Source organism: Dasypus novemcinctus, chromosome 9 (assembly GCF_030445035.2).
Source record: "Dasypus novemcinctus isolate mDasNov1 chromosome 9, mDasNov1.1.hap2, whole genome shotgun sequence".
Lineage (NCBI taxonomy): Eukaryota > Metazoa > Chordata > Mammalia > Cingulata > Dasypodidae > Dasypus > Dasypus novemcinctus.
In genome coordinates, this window is record NC_080681.1 from 237,018 (window position 1) to 255,911 (window position 18,894).

Here is an 18,894-nt window from a genome sequence, read left to right on the forward strand (position 1 = left end):
CTAGGCTTCAGCCCCTCCTCTGGCAGGGAGGAGGTTCTGCAGGTAACTTTGGCTGGCATAGACTGAAAATCAGAAGTCTACCAGGGCAACTGCAGTCATCTTGGACCCACACTGCATAGATTGCTGCCCACACCTGCAGCTCCATCCCCACCCCAGGCAGGGGAGAAAGGGATGTGAAGCTTCATCAGTTTCTCTGGGCAACTACAGCCTAGGCCTGCACATAGATTATTCCACATACCTGTGACTCTGTCCCTACTCCTGGCAAAGGAGAAAGTTAGAAGCTTCATTGGTCCCTGGTGCAATGAGGGGAGCTTGAGCCTGCACAACTTATAGCACCATCTACCCACTTGGCTCCTACTGCACAACCAGCAAGGGAGAAACGATAGGAAGCTCTAAATTAAAGGGAAAAACTGCACCCAGAAAAAATCCCCTAGTAAGCCAGATGCGAAGACACCAACAGAAAAATTACAATCCACAACAAGAAACAGGAAGCTATGGCCCAGTTAAAGGAACAAAATAAGCCTCCAGAAAACATAAAGGAGTTGAGACAACTAATTATAGATGTTCAAACAAATCTCCTTAATAAATTAAATGAGAAGGCTAAAGAGATTAAGAATATTAAGAAGACATTGGATGAGCACAAAGAAGATTTGAAAGCATACATAAAAAATAGCAGATCTTATGGGAATGAAAGGTGCAATCAATGAAATTAAAAAAAAACATTGGAATCATATAATAGCAGATTTGAGGAGGCAGAAGAAAGGATGGGTGAGCTTGAAGAAATGGCCTCTGAAAGTGAACATACAAAAGAACAAATGAAGAGGGAAAAATTGAACAAGGTCTCAGGCAACTAAACGACAGCAAAAGGATGCAAACATATATGTCATGGGTGTCCCAGAAGGAGAAGAGAAGGGAAAAGGTGAAGAAGGAGTATTTGAAGAAATAATGGTAGAAAATTTCCCAACCCTATTGAAGGATACAGATATCCCTGACCAAGAAATACAAAATACTCCCATCCAAAAAAATCCAAATAGACCAACTCCAAGATACATACTCATCAGCATGTCAAAGGCCAAAGACAAAGAAAATTCTGAGAGCAGTAAGAGAAAAGCAATGCATAACATATAAGGAATATCCAATAAGTTTAAGTGCTGATTTCTCATTAGAAACCATGGAGGCAAGAAGACAGTGGTCTGATATATTTAAGATACTACAAGAGAAAAACTTCCAGCCAATAATCTTATATCCAGCAAGACTGTCTCTCAAAAATGAGGGTGAAATTAGAATATTCACAGGTAAACAGAAACTGAGAGAATTTCTAAGCAAGAGACCAGATTTTCAGGAAATACTAAAGGGTGTGCTAGAGCCTGAAAAGAAAAGACAGGAGAGAAAGAACTGAAAGAGAATCTGGAAATGAAGATTATATCAATAAAAGTAACTAAAATGTCAAAAGGGGGTTGAAAATTAAATATGACAGATAAAACTTAAATAGTCAGGAATAAACTTAACCAATAATGTAAAGCACTTTTATTCAGAAAACCTCAACTCAATGTTAACACAAATAAAAAAGTCCTAAATAACTGGAAGAACATTCCATGCTCATGGATTGGAAGACTAAATATCATCAAGATGTGAATTCTACTCAAATTGATATACAGAATGCAATCCCAATAAAAATTCCACCAGCATTAAAGAAAAAATTGAAAACACGATCATTAAATTTATTTGGAAGGCTCCTGAACAGCCAGAAACATCATAAAAAGAAAAAGTGAACCTTCATCTCCAGACTTTAAATTATAATACCTACCTATAGTGGTAAAAACAGCATGCTACTGGCCTAAAGACAGACACAATAGACCAATGGAACCAAACTTATAGTTCAGAAACAGATCCTCACAGGTATGGTCAAGTGATTTTTCACTAGCCTGTCAAACTCACACAGCTTGGGCAGAACCATCTATTCAACAAATGGTGCTGAAAGAACTGGACATCCATACCTAAAAGAAGGAAAGAGGACCCCTACCTCACACCTTATCCAAAAATTAACTCAAAATGGATAAAAAAAACTAAAAATAAAAGCACCACAAAACTTCTAGAAGAAATTATTGGAAAATATCTTCAAGACCTGGTGGTAGGTGGTGGATTCTTAAAGGAGATAAGAGAAGGACTGAGTGGATTATTGTTGTTTAATGTATGTAGACGTTTTAATTAGCTTTACTGTAAAAATGTGGAAATGTATAGAGTGGATGGTAGCACACACTGAGTAACAACTAGTTTACAAATGGGGATGTGACTGAAAATGGTAGTCTAGTTATGTAAATGCCAACTGACAGAATGCTTGAGAATAACCTAGGAACTGGATAGCACAGAAAACCAAGAGGTGGGTGAGAATTGTGGTTGATGGTACAGATGCAAGAGTGTCCTTTGTTAGCTAGAACAAATGTATATCAATACCACAGGGTGTTGGGAATGTGGAGAAGCATGGGAAAAATACAGCTGGAGTGACCTATGAACTGTGGTTAGTAGTATTAATATAATATTCTTACATCTATGCAAAAGATGTACTGTATTGATTCTGAGGCAGTATGGAAAATGTGAGCCAAGTGTACACTATGGACGTGGTAACAATCAGATGATATTATTTTATCTGTAGCAAATGACACACCATGTTGTGGTGTGTTGATGGAGGGGTGTTGTTTGGGAATTCTGCACATGTACATGATTGTTTTATAAGTTTATAACTTCTGTCATAAAAAAAATATTTAAAAAATAATAATAGGGTGGGTTGGGAGAAAAATACACCAAATGTAAAATAAGGACTACGATTAGCAGTAAGATTTTGACAGTGTTCTTTCATAGTTTGTAACAAACATCTCATGACAATGCAAGGTACTGGTGGAAGGTTGATATATTATGTTATGCATGTTTGCTTTGTAAGTTCACAACTTTTATTATACACTTAATTGTTTATGTATGTTCATATATAAATGATATAGAGATAATAATAATTGGATTGGTTAGGGGAAAAATACTTTGTATAGTAGTAATATTTTGACAATCCTCTTTAATCATTAGTTAAAAAGGTTTAAAAACAATACAAGTTATTAGTGGTAGGGTGAGATGTTATATATGTTTGATGTTATATATGTTTGTTTCTAAGTTTACAACTATTATATGCTTATTGTTTATGTATGTTTATATATGAGTGATATATTTCCATAAAATTTTTAAAAACTAAAAAAAATATATATTTTTTATATACTATATACTATATACTAAAAAATATATATATATAGGGGATTCCCATATACTCCAACCCTTCTCCCTCCCACACTTTCCCACATTTACAACATCCTTAATTAGTGTGGTACATTTGTTACAACTGATTAACACATACTGAAGCACTGCTACTAACCATGGACTATAGTTTACATTATAGTTTGCACTTTGCCACATACAGTTTTAAAGGTTTTAACAAAATGTATAATGGCCTATATCTGTCATTGCAATGTCATTCAGGACAATTCCAATGTCCCCAAATGCCCCCATATTACACCTATTCTTCCCTCTCTCTCTCTCTCTGAAATTTTGGTGGCCACTGCTTTTACATCAATGATACAAGTTTTTCCATTGCTAGAACAATAATGTCTATAATAGAATAATAATGGAATAATAATGAGTCTACTTTAGTCCATTGTGCATTCCCTAATTTTGAGGATTTGGGGATGGTGATGCCCACTCTGTTTCTGACTGAGGGGTGGCTTCGATCCCATGGCGCAGATGGATGGAACTGTCTTTCTTGCAGTTTCAGATACAATATTTCTTGATATACAAAAGTAGTATTCATGCAGTATTTTATTTATGTTCTCTTCTCTCATCTATTGTCAACTGTCATCCACCAATTACCTCTGGGCAATGTCTGTTAGATGGCAAGGACTGTGCTACCATCATTTTCCCTAATGCCTTCTGGAACTCAATAGAGAGGCATTTGTTATAAAGCAGAATTATTCCTGTCAGGACACAGTATTTCAAATAAATCTGCCCACTTGAGTTTACATACAGTAAACAGGATTAGACACTTAACTTAAATCCTGACTCTCCTATCTGGCATAAGAAGACAATATTATCTTGTGAGTGTTTTTATTATTAGTTTTTTCTTTCCTCCTCCTATACCTCACTCTATGAATCACCAACACTTCTTTTCTGCAGTGTTCATTTATTTGTTGAGAGACCATGCTAATAGGTCTAGAATAGAAAATATAGCTAGGGAAGGTATATATATAAAGCAACCAATGTCATCTTCTTTAGTTTTTGCATTAAAATACTTCATTCTAGAACTTTTAGGATAATTGTTAGTTCATCAGGTAGGTGAAGAGTGAACATACACCAACACTGAATGGACCCAATGACAGCAATGCAAGCAGGAGTTGAGGGGACTCCATGTGCTGCTTAGAACTTTTACATGCAGAATGCTAATTTATATTTATGGTTAAATCAATTTATTAATGTGCTTGTGTTTATCCACAAATGGAAATAATGATTTATGCATGGTATTGCTGTTCAATTATTTATTTTATGAATGATTGCCTATAATTTTCTCTTTGCCAATCTATATCAAGAATTTTCCACTTATTCAATTTGAATCAGTTAACATAATCCTTTATTTTGCAGGTTGTAATTCTTGGACTTATTGTAGTACATGATGAAAGAGCACATAAACTTCATTTACGATATATCTTACAGTTCCAAAATCAATGCTTGCATATAACTAACCCAAGAATATTTTGAAAGAACTGGTAAATTATAAATTAAAATTAGATGGATGTGTAAATTAATAAATTAATGATGTACCATTATGAAGAAAATATGTCTTCAGGTGGATGAATTCATCTTCCAAGTATTTGCAGAAAAGGCATTATGTAATTTGCATTTATACTTTGATGGATGAGAGCAGTCATGCAATATTTTATCCACCCCAGCTAAACTTTACTGATTAAAGCAATCCCTGATACCTTCCAGTCTGCATGTAAAGAAATCGTCCTAATTATTCAAAAATCTTTCAAGACTTTTAACATTGATTTTATACTCTCATAATATTTGGGAAAAAAGAGTAATAGTCAATGTCATTTTTCATTTGCTTGGTGAAAACAATAGCACTTAGTATATTTAAGATGGAATAAATGTACATATTTAAGAGGCATTTGCTTAATCATATTGTCAGTGATTTGTATTTCACATTTATTCATTTTTAAACATAGATACCATTCTGAATATATGTTCTTTTAAATGTTTTATAAATGTTAAATTTACAAAGTAGGTAATTTACTGTATGTTACACTACATGGAAATTTAGGTTAGAAGATGTTTGAGAGTCTTCCCTATGCAACGAAGCAAGTAAATGGTAAAACTGGGATACAAAACATATCTTTCCCTGAAGGCCATGACATTTCACCTCTGTGACAGTGTTATGGGGAAATTCTAGGGAGAAATCTAAAATTTATTGGTGAATGTCACATAATAAAAAATATGTATATATATTCACTCCTTTTTCAAACTTTATGTGTTGCATTGAATTGTGTACCGCAGTTTGGATGTGCTCCTGGTCTTGGCTTCATCTGGTGAGTGTAGACCCACTGCAAATAAGATCTCCTCAAGGTGTTACTTAAATTAAGATGTGGTCCCCCAGAATCAGGTTAGGGTTTTATTCGGGATTACTAGAGTCCTTTATGGGCAGAGTAAAAGTCAGATGGAGAGAAAACTCAGAGGGCTCTGCGTGCTTTGACATGTGACACAAAAGCCAAGGGCCAAGAACTTGTAGGTAGGCCAAAAAGTGAATCTTCTGGGGGATCGCACCTCTTTGTTGATGCCCTGAATTTACACTTCTCCTAGCCTCAAAAGGGTGAGCCAATAAATTCCCATTGTTTATGAGAAGCCATTAGATAGTATTTGTATTAGCAGCCAGGAAACTACAATACTGAAAGCCCACTGCATTTCTAAAATATGGTAGTAGTACTCTGATTACAATTTGTATTAGTTACTCATTTTGAATAACTCAGACTATAATGAAACAGCATAGATTAAGATAAAGCTACTCATAAATATTGAAGTTGCCATTTTTAACCAAGACAATCAGTAATTTGGCAATAAACAGTTTTGCATAAAATAACAAGAACAAAAATCTACTAATTGAACCATTTTTGAAGGTCCTGAAATAAATATCACCAGAGTGGAGCAAATGAGTCTTGCTACAGGAGGTTAGTCTAAAAGTAACATTTTCCTGCCTTCTAGAGGTTTGAAGAGGTCTTCTATGTTACAGGTAATTAAATTGGCCCTGATAAAAAAAGGGAGCCAGAAAACAAGAATCAGGCATGTGGGGACATAGCAAGTGCTCAATTAGCAGTCAGAAATTGAGAGTATAATATAAGCACTTCATATGACAAGTATATTCCATGGTTTCAAGTATTCAAGGAAAGTAAAAATGTTAAGTAAGCCCAGGAGAATATGTGGTGTTCTTTAGGAGTCAGTAAGTGCTTAGGGTAGGATGCTACAATTCTTCCTGTGGCAGATGCAAATCACATGCCACTTAGTTACCATCTACAGCAACAGTGAAGACAGGGGAAGTTAGCAAGGAATTAGGTATGAGTACAACATCCATGAACTCAGCTGTCATCTATAATCCATAGATTTTGCAAATGTGAGGTATACATCTCTTTATGTAACAGTTTACTGAAATTCTGAAATATGTTCAGGTTTCTGGTAAACATAGCAGTAATTACACAATACAGAAGACCTAACACACTTCATCTTAGTCACTTGTTGATGTTATTAAATAGTAAGCATTGACTCTTACAAACAATATCTACTTATCTTAATTTCAGAGAAAGATATTAAATCATTATTCCTATTTTCTAGAACTGTGAAGATTGTATAGAGAAGTCAATACATGTATCAATCAATAACTTCATCACATTTTCAGTAAGGTCATATTCTTTGGCAACTTTTTGTTGCTAATATATTTTAATAGTAATGATAAGAAAACTCATAGTTAAAAATTCAAAGAGTACAAATGTAAACAAAAAGTCAGGTAAGACTACACCTACCCCAATAACTGCCCCAAAGCATGTGTTTAAGGATTGTGTTAAGATTTCTAGAGATGTTCTATTTGAAATATTTTACAAATATTAAATTAATGAGGTGGGCATTATTGAGGATATTTATTGGAGAATTTTGTCTGGGATTTTCAATTATGTCATGTACTATATCTAAGGTGATCTTAAGTATTTTATAACAAACAAGGGAATGTTCTAAGAAATATACCCAAATTCCACCAATTTTAAGTTGTATGAAATCATTTTAAAATATTGCAAAGCAAGCACTGATGGATGTCAAGAAATAATTCCTTAGATCTGAGGTCAGAAAAGGTTGTGTGTGTGTATGTGTATATATAAAAAATGTTTTGGATCTTAGTGACTCTCCAGAATCATTTCAGATACTGATGACCCTCACATTAGGTATAAGAGGGAAACATGAGTGAAGGTTCTGAAGAATAAGAGAAGACAGGGAGTCAGAGATAGTAGATTAAATGAGAGCAGAAGGAAGAAATGGAAGAAGGAAGATAGGGAGGAAGAGAAGATAAAAGAGCAGAATCCCAAAGTATGGAAGATGGACGATACTAAGAATGCAATGAAGAACTAACTCCTGAGAAATGATACCTCAGATCTTCAGGCACCTTTAATGGAATGAGTGCTATAATAATACAGAGGATAATCTTGAGAAAGCAGAGATGTGGCCCCAGTGGAGGAAATCCTTGGGGTATTATTTAGTGTTAACAGAGCTTCAAAAAGCTGGAACCTGGGAGCATTTGAAATTCTGATGATGGTATTGGAAGGAGATGATCAGATGCTGGCATGAACCAGATTGTTAAATTTCAAAAAAATAGATTGATGAAAAATACAGTTTGGAAAGGGCAAGTGAATAAAGGTAGAAAAAATTATTAAATTAATGGATCAGCGTTTCAGAAATGAACCTCTTGAACACAGGAACCTGAGTTTATGAAAATTCAGAGAGTGCATGAAGGAGGATGACAAAACTTGGAATTTAATAGGAAACATTGGTATAAATGACCAAGGAGAGAAGGATTATTGGGCATTCAAATTACCCTTAGATATGGATGGTTAGATGTACCCTAAGACTGCAGATAAGATGGGTGAAAATACACAAGAATTATATGATATTGAGATTCTTATCACAGCAAAATCTATTAAGATTTTGAATGGATATAAAAGTATGTAGATATAGTGAAGATGCTGGTGAAACAAATATTTTACATTTCTCTATTGCCTAAAATGCAGATTATAATAGATTGTCCTTAATGGAAGTCATCACATACTGTAGGGCAAGGCTGGAAAATATAAAAATATAGAACAATAAGGATATGGTTTTGAATAATTCCCTCTCTCCAAATAGTACTCAATAAGTAGGAAATAAATGGAGTGATGTTTCAGCTCTGGACCATTGTGATTAAATAAAGGCTCCTACAGTACTTGGAAACTGGGATGTAACCATAAAAAAGAACTGTCAACCTTAGAAAGGGGTGCAACAGTGAAATTCAATAAGATGGCAAATCTTAGAGGAGGCAATGCATCTTGAGGCTCTATTCCATCTGAACAGAAAAATGTGGCCTTTCCACTTACATTGTCCTTGCTTTCTAAGTTTACTTGATCTTCCAGTGACCTAGGTTTTTTTTTTTAATTTTGTGTATACTACTTCCAAATTTGTAATTACAATCAGAATTATAGTATATAGTATGTGATCAAGTAAAGTACATAGGGCATTATAAATAAAGTTTTGTGCTAATTTCACTCATTGGTTGATTATGGTATCTAGGCTAAGGAATGATTAAAATGAAGAAATAATGGACCTAATAAAATTCTAATAAGGAGAGAGAGAGACTGAAGAATCAACTGTGAAAATAAAAATAGTACATGTTAATAATTGCTAGGAAGAGATCTATGTAGCCAGCATAAATGTGATCTCAGAGGAAAATTCTATAATTTGACTTCCAAATGAAATGAGTAGCAAAGGAGATAGTGCCGTATAGTAGAAATAAAAGAATTTTTCTACCTGGAGTTCACATAATGGATTACATCTGCTTATTAATTAAGAAAGAATCTGATACGAGTAGCTTTCTATCACTTTTCAGATTCTGTTAGATCATGAACTAATGATAAGTGTTAATATTTGGAGGATATTTCTGAAAAGTCTAGTATATAGAAATTAGCTATATGGACTCCAAAAATCCTCCAGGCAAAACTTTGAACTCCAGTATACATATTTTACAGCTAAGTGATAGAAATTTGTGTAAATATAAGCACAAGCATTTGAAGATTTCATTTTAACGCTAGCATTCCACTAAAAATAAGGTTTGAGGCAGGGAGACTAATGACGGATAAGGCAATATTTTGTTATGTCTTACTAACAAACAATACAGAGAAGAAATTGGATAAACATGAGCCTATAAATGTACTTAAGCTAATTTCTTTCCTTCTGTTCACTTTCCATATTTTTTAGGGATTATTTGCCTTTGGTTATCCATATCCACAGCAAATTACCCTAAAAATACCAAACTCTACCATGGTGACTGAATTCCTGCTCACATTTTCTGATGTGTGCGAGCTCAGAGCCTTACATGCCCTGCTATTCCTCCTGACGTACTTGGCAGCACTGGTGGGGAACTTTCTCATTATCACAGTAACCGCCCTCAGCCAGTCTTCACAGCCCCATGAACTTCTTCCTTAGGAATCTGTGTTGGGCACATGCTACATTTCTGTCATTGTTTCCAAAGCGTGTCATTTTCCTGCTTGACAAGAGGGCAATCTCCATGGTGGGGTGTGCAGCTCAGATCTTCCCTGTGATTTTCTTTGCTTGTGCTGAATGGCTGTTCCTCACCATCATGGCCTTTGACCGCAATGTGGCCATCTGCCAGCCCCTCCACTACCCTGTGATCATGACCTGTGTGCAAATGACACTGGCCACCCTACTCAGTGTGTGGTCTATGCAGGGTTCTACACTGAAAATGCATTCCAGCTGCCCTTCTGTAAGTCCAACGTGGTCCATCAGTTTTTTTGTGGCGTCCCCTCTCTGCTGAAGCTCTCCTGTTCTGAGATCTTAAGCAATGAAATTTTTTTCAATAACACTTTATTTATGAACACATTTTTAAATTAAAGTTAATAGATCACATAGAACATTACATTAAAAAAAAAGAGGTTCCCATATAACTCATTCCCCACCCTGCCACCCCCATTTCTGTAAATTGTATATTTTTGAAGATACATACATCACAAAAAAGGTTACATTATAAAAAACATAAGAGGTTCCCATATACCTCCCATCTCCCCACCTCATTCCTCCCACACTACAACCTCCCCCATCATTGTGGTACACTCATCTTAATTTTTGTCTCTGCAATGGTGCTTGCTGATAGCTGTTTTGCATTCATCATCAGGCCTTATATTCACATATTTTCTACTGTGCTCAAGTTTCTAACTAATGTAGAACAAGGAAAGATCTTTTCCACTTGTGTCCTGCACATCATTGTGGTGACCATTGTTCTTAGTTCAGGTGCTGCTCTACATATGAAGCCATCCTCCAACTCACCCACAATTCAGGACATGATCACCTCTGTGTTCTCTTCTCTAATCCCTCCTTTCTTTGTTAAAGTAGACAGCAGGGGGTTTACATTTCTTGAATCCTATAATCTATAGTCTTAGAAACAAGCAGATAAAGGAGGCTTGAAGGAGAATTATCGGCAAAAGGATTTATATGGGAAAAAGTTAGGATGATTAATTCAAGAGGTGAATTGACAATGCTTCACTTTAATGAGGTGAATTGACAATGCCTCGAAGTTTAACTTCTTGCTTTTTTCCAAACTGAAGGAACATGACTTGAATATTCAGAGACAGTAATTGTATTATATGTCTTCATAGTAGCAACATAATTATATTTTATTTAGAGATTTCTCCTTCAAAAACTGAACATTCTAGGATACCTAAAACATCACTGCCTGAGTAGTGAGTCTTTTGCCAATTACTTTTGTTTCAATTGATTTTCCTTTAAACTTGTAGTGTTCTAGAAAACATAAACTATACAATAACTTCATGAGAAGTTTTGTGCACTTTTAAGTGAGAGATAATCATGCATTCCTCTTGTGGTTAAAATGATTCTGAATATATATTAACATCTGAAAGCTAGGCATAACATTAAATTAAAGGTTTTGGTCTTAATAAAAGGTAAGCATCTGAAAAATGCCATTGGTGATTATGAACAAAGATACCTCTCTATATTTCATAATGTGGAAGAAATTTTAAATAAAAATTACTTTTGTTCAAAACAATCATGCACATAATTCACCAACACATCACATTGTGGTGGAATATTTGTTACAGATTATAAGATAATATCAATAGACTATTAACATCTGGCATATTTTTCTATAGCCCCCTTATTATCAACACAGTACCTCTTAGGCATTGATGCAAGAATATTGTAGCATTACTGTTAACCAGTCCAAAGGTCACACCGATTGTATTTTCCCATGCTTCTCTACATTCCCACCCTGCCATAGTGATGTACATCCACTCTAGCTCACAGGAGGATACTCTTGCATCTGTATCATCAACCACAGGAAAAAAAAATTACAAAGTTGTAAATCACTGGTATGTTTAGAAAGTTTAGGATCAAAACTAAGAAGACATTTTTATTCTAGAACAGACTTACTAATTACTCTAACAATGGACAAACTGTTATTACTGTTATAAAGGCAGTGGCCACCTGAGCTTCTGAGAGATGGGAGAGGGAAGAATAGGTATAACATAGGGACATTTTCAGGACATTGGTATTGTCCTGCATGACACTGCAGTGATGGATACAGGCCACTGTATATTTTGTCATAACCTACAAAATATATGGGACAGAGTATAAACTATAATGTAAACTGTGGTCCATAGTTAGTAGCAATGCTTCTACATGGGTTCATCAATTGTAACAACTGTACCACACCAATGAAGGGTGTGAGAAAGTGTGGGAGGGAGAGGGAGGGGGCATATGGAAATCCCTTATATTTTTTATTAACATTTATGTAACCTAAACCTTCTTTAAAATAAAGATTTTTTTAATACCTCTTTCTTAGCAGGTTTTAAGTTGTCCATACAAAAAAGACACATGTGAAGTAAATATTTCCTATTTTCACCTTATAACAATTTCAATTCCACCTCTGAACATGTTAGGATGATGAAATGATGAAATGATGTAATTATATTACATATTTTAGATGTGTCTCAGGTATTAGGGCCTATAATCCATATAGTAACCCTTGAGTTCAGAGCAGCACTCTCTAACGGCTGACAAACATTTTGCTATATTGGATGAACAACTTTCCAAAAAGAATGAACGATGGACTAGATTAGACTTGCTGTTATTCTACTATAAACTTATTGTGATTCTAGAAATGGAAGAACTTTTATCATTGATGTGAAGGTAGTAGCCAACAAAGGTTCTGAGGGGAGGAAAAGGGGAAAAAAGCTTTTTGGGGACTTTGGGAATTATGCTGAATAACATTGTAATGATAGATACATGGCATTGTAAGTCTTGTCATAACTTACAGAATTGTGTGGGAAAGAGTGTAAACTACAATGTAAACTATAATCCACACTTAGTGGCAAAAAGGGGTTCATCAATTGTAACAAATGTACCACACTAATGAAGGATGTTGTTAATGTGGGAAAACATGGGAGGGGGAGGGAATGGGGCATAGGGGAATCCCCTATATTTTTTATCTAACTTTTATGTAATCTAAGTATCTTTTTTAAAAATTCAGAAGTATGTTAAAAAAAGATCAACACTCAAAATAGTGTTTCTATATTTCAGTAATTATCAAAAGAAGAAACCAAGAAAAATTCCACACACAATAATAAGTAAATGAATCTAATATCTAGGAATAAACTGAACCAAAAATGTAAATGACTTGTCCACAGAAAATTACAAGACATTGCTACAAAAATCAAGAGAGACCTTGATTTTTTAAATGGAAGGACATTTGGATTAGAAGACTAAACACTGCACTTTGATTTGTATTTCCCTAACGGCTAAAGTTGTTGAGCACCTTTTCATGTGCTATCTGGACACTGGTATATCTTCTTTGGAAAAATGTCTATTCAAATCTTTCAGGATAAAATCCCTTCACTTGAGGAGGTCCCATTTATCTTTTCTTTTTCTTCTATATTTGCTCATGCTTTGAGTATAAAGGTGAATAAACTATTGGCTAACACAAGATCCTGAAGTTGCCTCCCTATGATTTCTTCTAAGAGCTGTATAGTTCTGGTTCTTATACTTAGGTCTTTGTTTCATTTTGAATTTATTGCTGTATATGGTGAAAGGTAGGGAACTGCCTTCCTTCTTTTGGACATGGACATCGTGTTTTCCCAAGATCATTTCTTGGAGAAACTACTATATCCCCACTGATTGAACTTGACACGCTATCAAAAAATCTGTTGACCATGAATGAGGGTTGATATCTGAACACTCAATTCAATTTCACTGGTCTGTATGTCTCTCCTTAGGCCGGTATTATGCTGTTTTGATTACTATGGCCTTGTAACAATTTTTAAGATTGGGGAGTGTGAGTCAAGCAACTTCACTTTTCTTTTTCAGGATGGTTTTGGCTATTGGGGAACCTTACCTTTCCATACAAATTTGATGACTGGCTTCTCCATTTCAGCAAAGAAAATTGTTGAATTTTTATTGGGATTGCACTGAATCTATAAATCACTTTAACAGAAGTGTTTAAATGTTCCAGGGTTGAACGTGATGTCCCACAAGAACTAGCTACTTTTCTTTAATGTAGAAATTATTAAGTGGAATTTTATTTGTTAGCAAAGCCTAGATATTTATCATAACACAAAAGGACAAGTATTAAAACAACATTGGTTATTTTTCAAATTGATCTGATTTAATTGTGTGAAAATTTTCTGGATATATGCACAGAAAATCTGAAGAGATAAAAATGAAAACAATATATTGTCATGCTTAAACTGTAAGGGCTGTGAATACAAATCAGTTCTAAATTACTTGAAATTTTATTCCAGTGTAAACAAAGCTCAGTATTATGGACAAAATATAATAATAATAATAGTAATAATAAGGACATGATTAATATAAACGAGTATATATTATGTAATGTATTTTTTACATTACATGAATAAAAAATCTGAATTCAGCATTTTGTCATTGATTTGGGACAGGTTTTTTGTGTCAGTTTGATTAAAGAACAGGATTCAAAGAAATCTTTCTTTCTAACCAGGGACTTCGCATTTATTTCTGCCTTACAAAGTTGAGCAATGAACTCAAGTACTGAAATATCATTTAATGAGTATAAAATATCTACATGACAGATGACATATTATTTTTGTTAGGCTTTGCTAAGTAAACCTCACAAACATTAGCAAGTTCTTATCAAATTAATCTTACCAGCAACTTACTTTTAGACATGTCCATGATGCTCTCTAGCACTTTACAGAACATAAAACGGAAGTAGGGAGCTGATATATTCTCTCACAAAGACTGTTAGAAACAACAATTACCATTTGACCAAGCAAACCCACTTCTAGGTATAAACAGAAAAGTTAAGAAAGCAAAGACTTGAACTGATATTTGCACACCGATGTTCATAGCAGCATTCTTCACAAGTGCCAAAAGCAATCCATGTCCAACAACTTATGAATGGGTAAAATAACGTGCAGCAATTTCTTTACAAGGGAAATCAGGAAATACTTAGAGATGAATGAAAACCAAGACACAACATACCATAACTTACAGGATGCAGCAAAGGTGATACTTCAATGGAAATTTATAGCTATGAATGCCTATATTAAACAGGGAGAAAGAGATCAAATTAAGAACCTCACTTGACATGCTGAACCAGTAAAAGAAAAGCAAAGTATACCTAAAGTTATCAGAAGAAAGGAAGATTAGAGAAGAGATAAATGAAATAGGGTAGAAAAACAATTGAGAATAAACAATAAAAATATTGGTTATTTAAAAAAAATCATCAATAAGATTAACAAGACTATCTAGACTCACAAAGGAAAAAGGAAAAGACAACTAAAATCAGAAATGAAAATGGTGATGTCACTATTGATCTTACAGAAATAAAAAAGATTATAAGCAAACATTATGAGCAATCGTACACAACAAATTAAAATATCTAAATGAAATGGAAAATTTTCTAGAAATACAAATTACCTAAACTGACTGAAGGAGAAAGAGAAAACCACAGTAAGCTTATAACAAGAGCCGAGATGGAATCAGTAGTCAAAAACCTTCTACCAAAGAAAGCTTAGGACCAGATGGCTTCACTGCTGAATTCTAACAAACATTTAAAGAATTAACACAACCCTTCTCAAACTCTTGCAAAAAAACTATTCTAGAGTAGAGGCGTCCTCTAACTCATTCTGTGGCCAGCTTTACTGATTGTCCAGGCCCCTCTACACCCAGAAGGGCCCTGGCTGTGTGGCCTCCTCTCCTGCCGCGGGCCTCCTGGGCTCAGGGTCCAGAGACCAAGCTGTCCTGAGAGCAAAAGGCCCGCGGGGAGCCCACGAGGCTGGTCACTCACAGCAGACAAGGGGCCTCCAGGGAGAAGCCGCCGCGCTGCCTGTGACCCGCCGCCCACTTGTCTCCACCCAGACCCCCGTGATGTCCCTGCAGGAGGGTTTTCTTGGCTGAGGCTCAGGCCGGGTCCCCACGGCCCTACTGCGCGCAGGCCTCCGTGGCACAGCTCCCAGGTTGGTTTCTGGTTGATTTTAGGGAAGGGGAAGCGGTGGCTGCTGACCCCAGTGTTGACCCTGGTTCTCCAGGAACTCAGCAGGACCCAGGGGGCTAAAGGGGAGTCAGGCACACCAGCGTCTGCCCCTACCCCCGCCGACCCCCTGGACCACCCCCTCAGCACCTCATGCTCCGTGGCTGCCAGACCCAGCGGCAGGCTGCCTGGGCCCAGGCCAAGGACGGCCGCTCGCTGGTCAAGACCCCGCGGGGACGGCGGCAGCAGGAAACCGGGCCAGGGCGCTCCAGGGCTCCCCAAGGTCAAGGGAGGAGTGCGGGAGTAGGAGCTCCCCCTGCCAGGGGGTGGTGAGTCCCCGGGGGAGGGGGGAGGGGGAGGGGACGCGGGAGGGTGAGGAGAGGGGAGGAGGGAAGGGAAGGGAGGGTCCAGGGCGGCCGGGGCCCGGGGCGCTGACTCTCGGCCTAGGGCCCCGCAGGCCGCCAGCGCCTGAGCGCGCCTTGGGCTGCACATGGCACCCTCTGGTGTCACCCACCGCGGACTGGAGCTGCCCTGGCGCCCCTGCCCCACCGCCCCTGCCTCGCTGCCTTTTAGGAACCACCATAGCACACTTACCGCGACCAGGAGCTGCAGGACTACAGTCCCGAGGACCTGCGGGAGAGGCCTAGGAAACAGCTGGACCGCGCTGCGCCTGGTGCCAGCGCCAGGAACACGTGGGAGCGCCGGCACCCCGGGACGCCCCTCCAGTCGGCCCGTGCAGGACTACAACCCTTCGGCGTGCTTCCTTCGCGCAAACCCCCAGGAGGCGAGGCGCTGCAGTCCTGGGTCTCTTGGCCCTACTCCCCTCCGGCTCTGAATCCTGTACAGATCCCCTTTGACGAGGGCACGCTGTAGACTTTTTTCAAATGTAAAAGCACAGTTCCATAAAATCTGGGGTGAGACTCTTCACACACGCAGCTTGTGGCATTGGGCAATTTATTATACACATTTTCTGGAGGCTATGTCTTGTTTCCTGAGCCTGAAAAGTGTTTATTGGGGGAAAAAAAATCAGGTTTGCATATAGTGCCCCAAAAGTGATATGCATTTTGATGGATTTGAATTTTTTAAAGATCTGTGCTCTTTAGATATTTTAAAGAAAAACAAAAAGGTCAAAAAAAGAAAAATAATGTACTAAATACATACAATGGAATAGTTTCAGGTGTAGAAGTGAAATTCTGATACATGCAATTACTGGATGAACCTTAAAGACATCATGATGAGTGAAATAAACCAGACACACAAGGACATGTATTGTATAATTTCACTCTTATTAAATAATTAGAGTAAGTAAACTCATAGGGTCAGAATCTAGACTTGATCACCAGGGGATGGGACGAACATAGGCAATGAGTTAATGCTTAAATTGTACAGAATTTCTAATTGGTTTGATCATAAATTTTTGGTAATGGTGATGGTAGTACAACATGAACATAATCGCACTTAATTGTATATGTCAGTATTGTTAAAAAGGGGAAATTTTACACTTTATGTATGTTACTAGAATAAAAAAAGAAACACAAGTAAGCATAGGCCTATACCATGCAAATGGTGAAAAAACACTTCCATGATTAATGACCTTTCATGAAGTATAAAAGATGTACCAAACTAATGCGAGCTTTTAATAATTAGGGTGGTATATGGTAACTGTTTTCAGCACTCAGTGAGTGACATATTTCCTTCAATGCCAAGAGTTGAAAAAAATACTAAAAAACCTCTTCTATTCTTTGCGAATTGCCTCTGAGATGCAGCACCCCTTCATATAAAGCCTGGCTGCGCCCTACTCTGGCTTGACCTTCACCTCCTTCATGTGTAGATCCTAAAGATCAGCCAGAAGTGCAATCTTAGGGTCATGTTTCCAATACTGGGCATGCACAAGATGTTAGCTCCACAAGGCCTTTACTCCTTTAAGAATCTTAATCCTCAGCCTGTTCTGTCCAGGCTTCCAGGTCTCTCTGCTGCTTGACCATTACGGGTTGCTTACTGCAAGCAGAGTTTGTTTTGAAATGCTTTTATCAATGCCACTTGTAAAGATGCTCTATCTTAAGATGGGTGAAATGAATGCCAATCTTCATCCCAGTCCTGCAAGGAATCCCCAGAAAGGACAAAATTCACAATCACAGTTATTTTTGTGTTTAGTAAAGGTCCATATTTCTTCCAGTGTACATTAAGTGTAAAATATGTTACAGTAAATGGATTTGCAAGAGTATGTCAGGAGAGAGGATTGTTTCATAAAACAGACAATCCATTTGAGAAGTTTTCCACAAATTAGTGAAGACTAATTTAGAGGTATTTGGAGAAATACAGGGCTTTATTTTTAGGATATGTTTAGGTTAGTGATAATGATCATGTAATACTTATGGGCCATAGATGAGTTAGAATAATTCAAGGAGCAAAGTCTTTTAGTTTAAGATCCTGGGAATAGATTGGTTCTAAGTAGAAACAAGGAAGTTCACCTATTTTAGCAAGACATCAGGAGGGAAGACAGAGTCCATGGTACAGATATATTTGTTTGGTATATTCTGTAGTCTGTGGGTATACATATCTATTTTGTAGATTCCACAGTGTAAAATTGTTAGCCTTGTCTTATGTATGCTCTTACTTTGAAATTAAAATAGTATTAGTATTTATAAGCCAAGTGCAATAGAAGGGCTGCTGGAATTTGAGGGGAAAAGAAAACAAGTTTAATAGATCAAGGGGTATTACTGATGGCACACATGTGCTCTTAGATCATAAATTTAAGTTAAATCACTCAGCAATATCATGTCTGATTCTGAAACCATGTTCAGCAGGGAGGATGGGCCCAGAATAGGCAGAGTTTTGGGTTTTGCCTTGAGTAAAGCAGACAGAAAGAGCAAGTATAGTTAATACAGTGTGGAATGGATTGATTATATTGAACAATGATGAGATGACTATATGAGAAATACTGTCAATGATCTTGAAACAATGGTAAGATAAAACCACGAATACATTAAAGGAGTATAAGACATTCGAGATTGAAAATTGATGCTGAAGAAAATATAGGCATC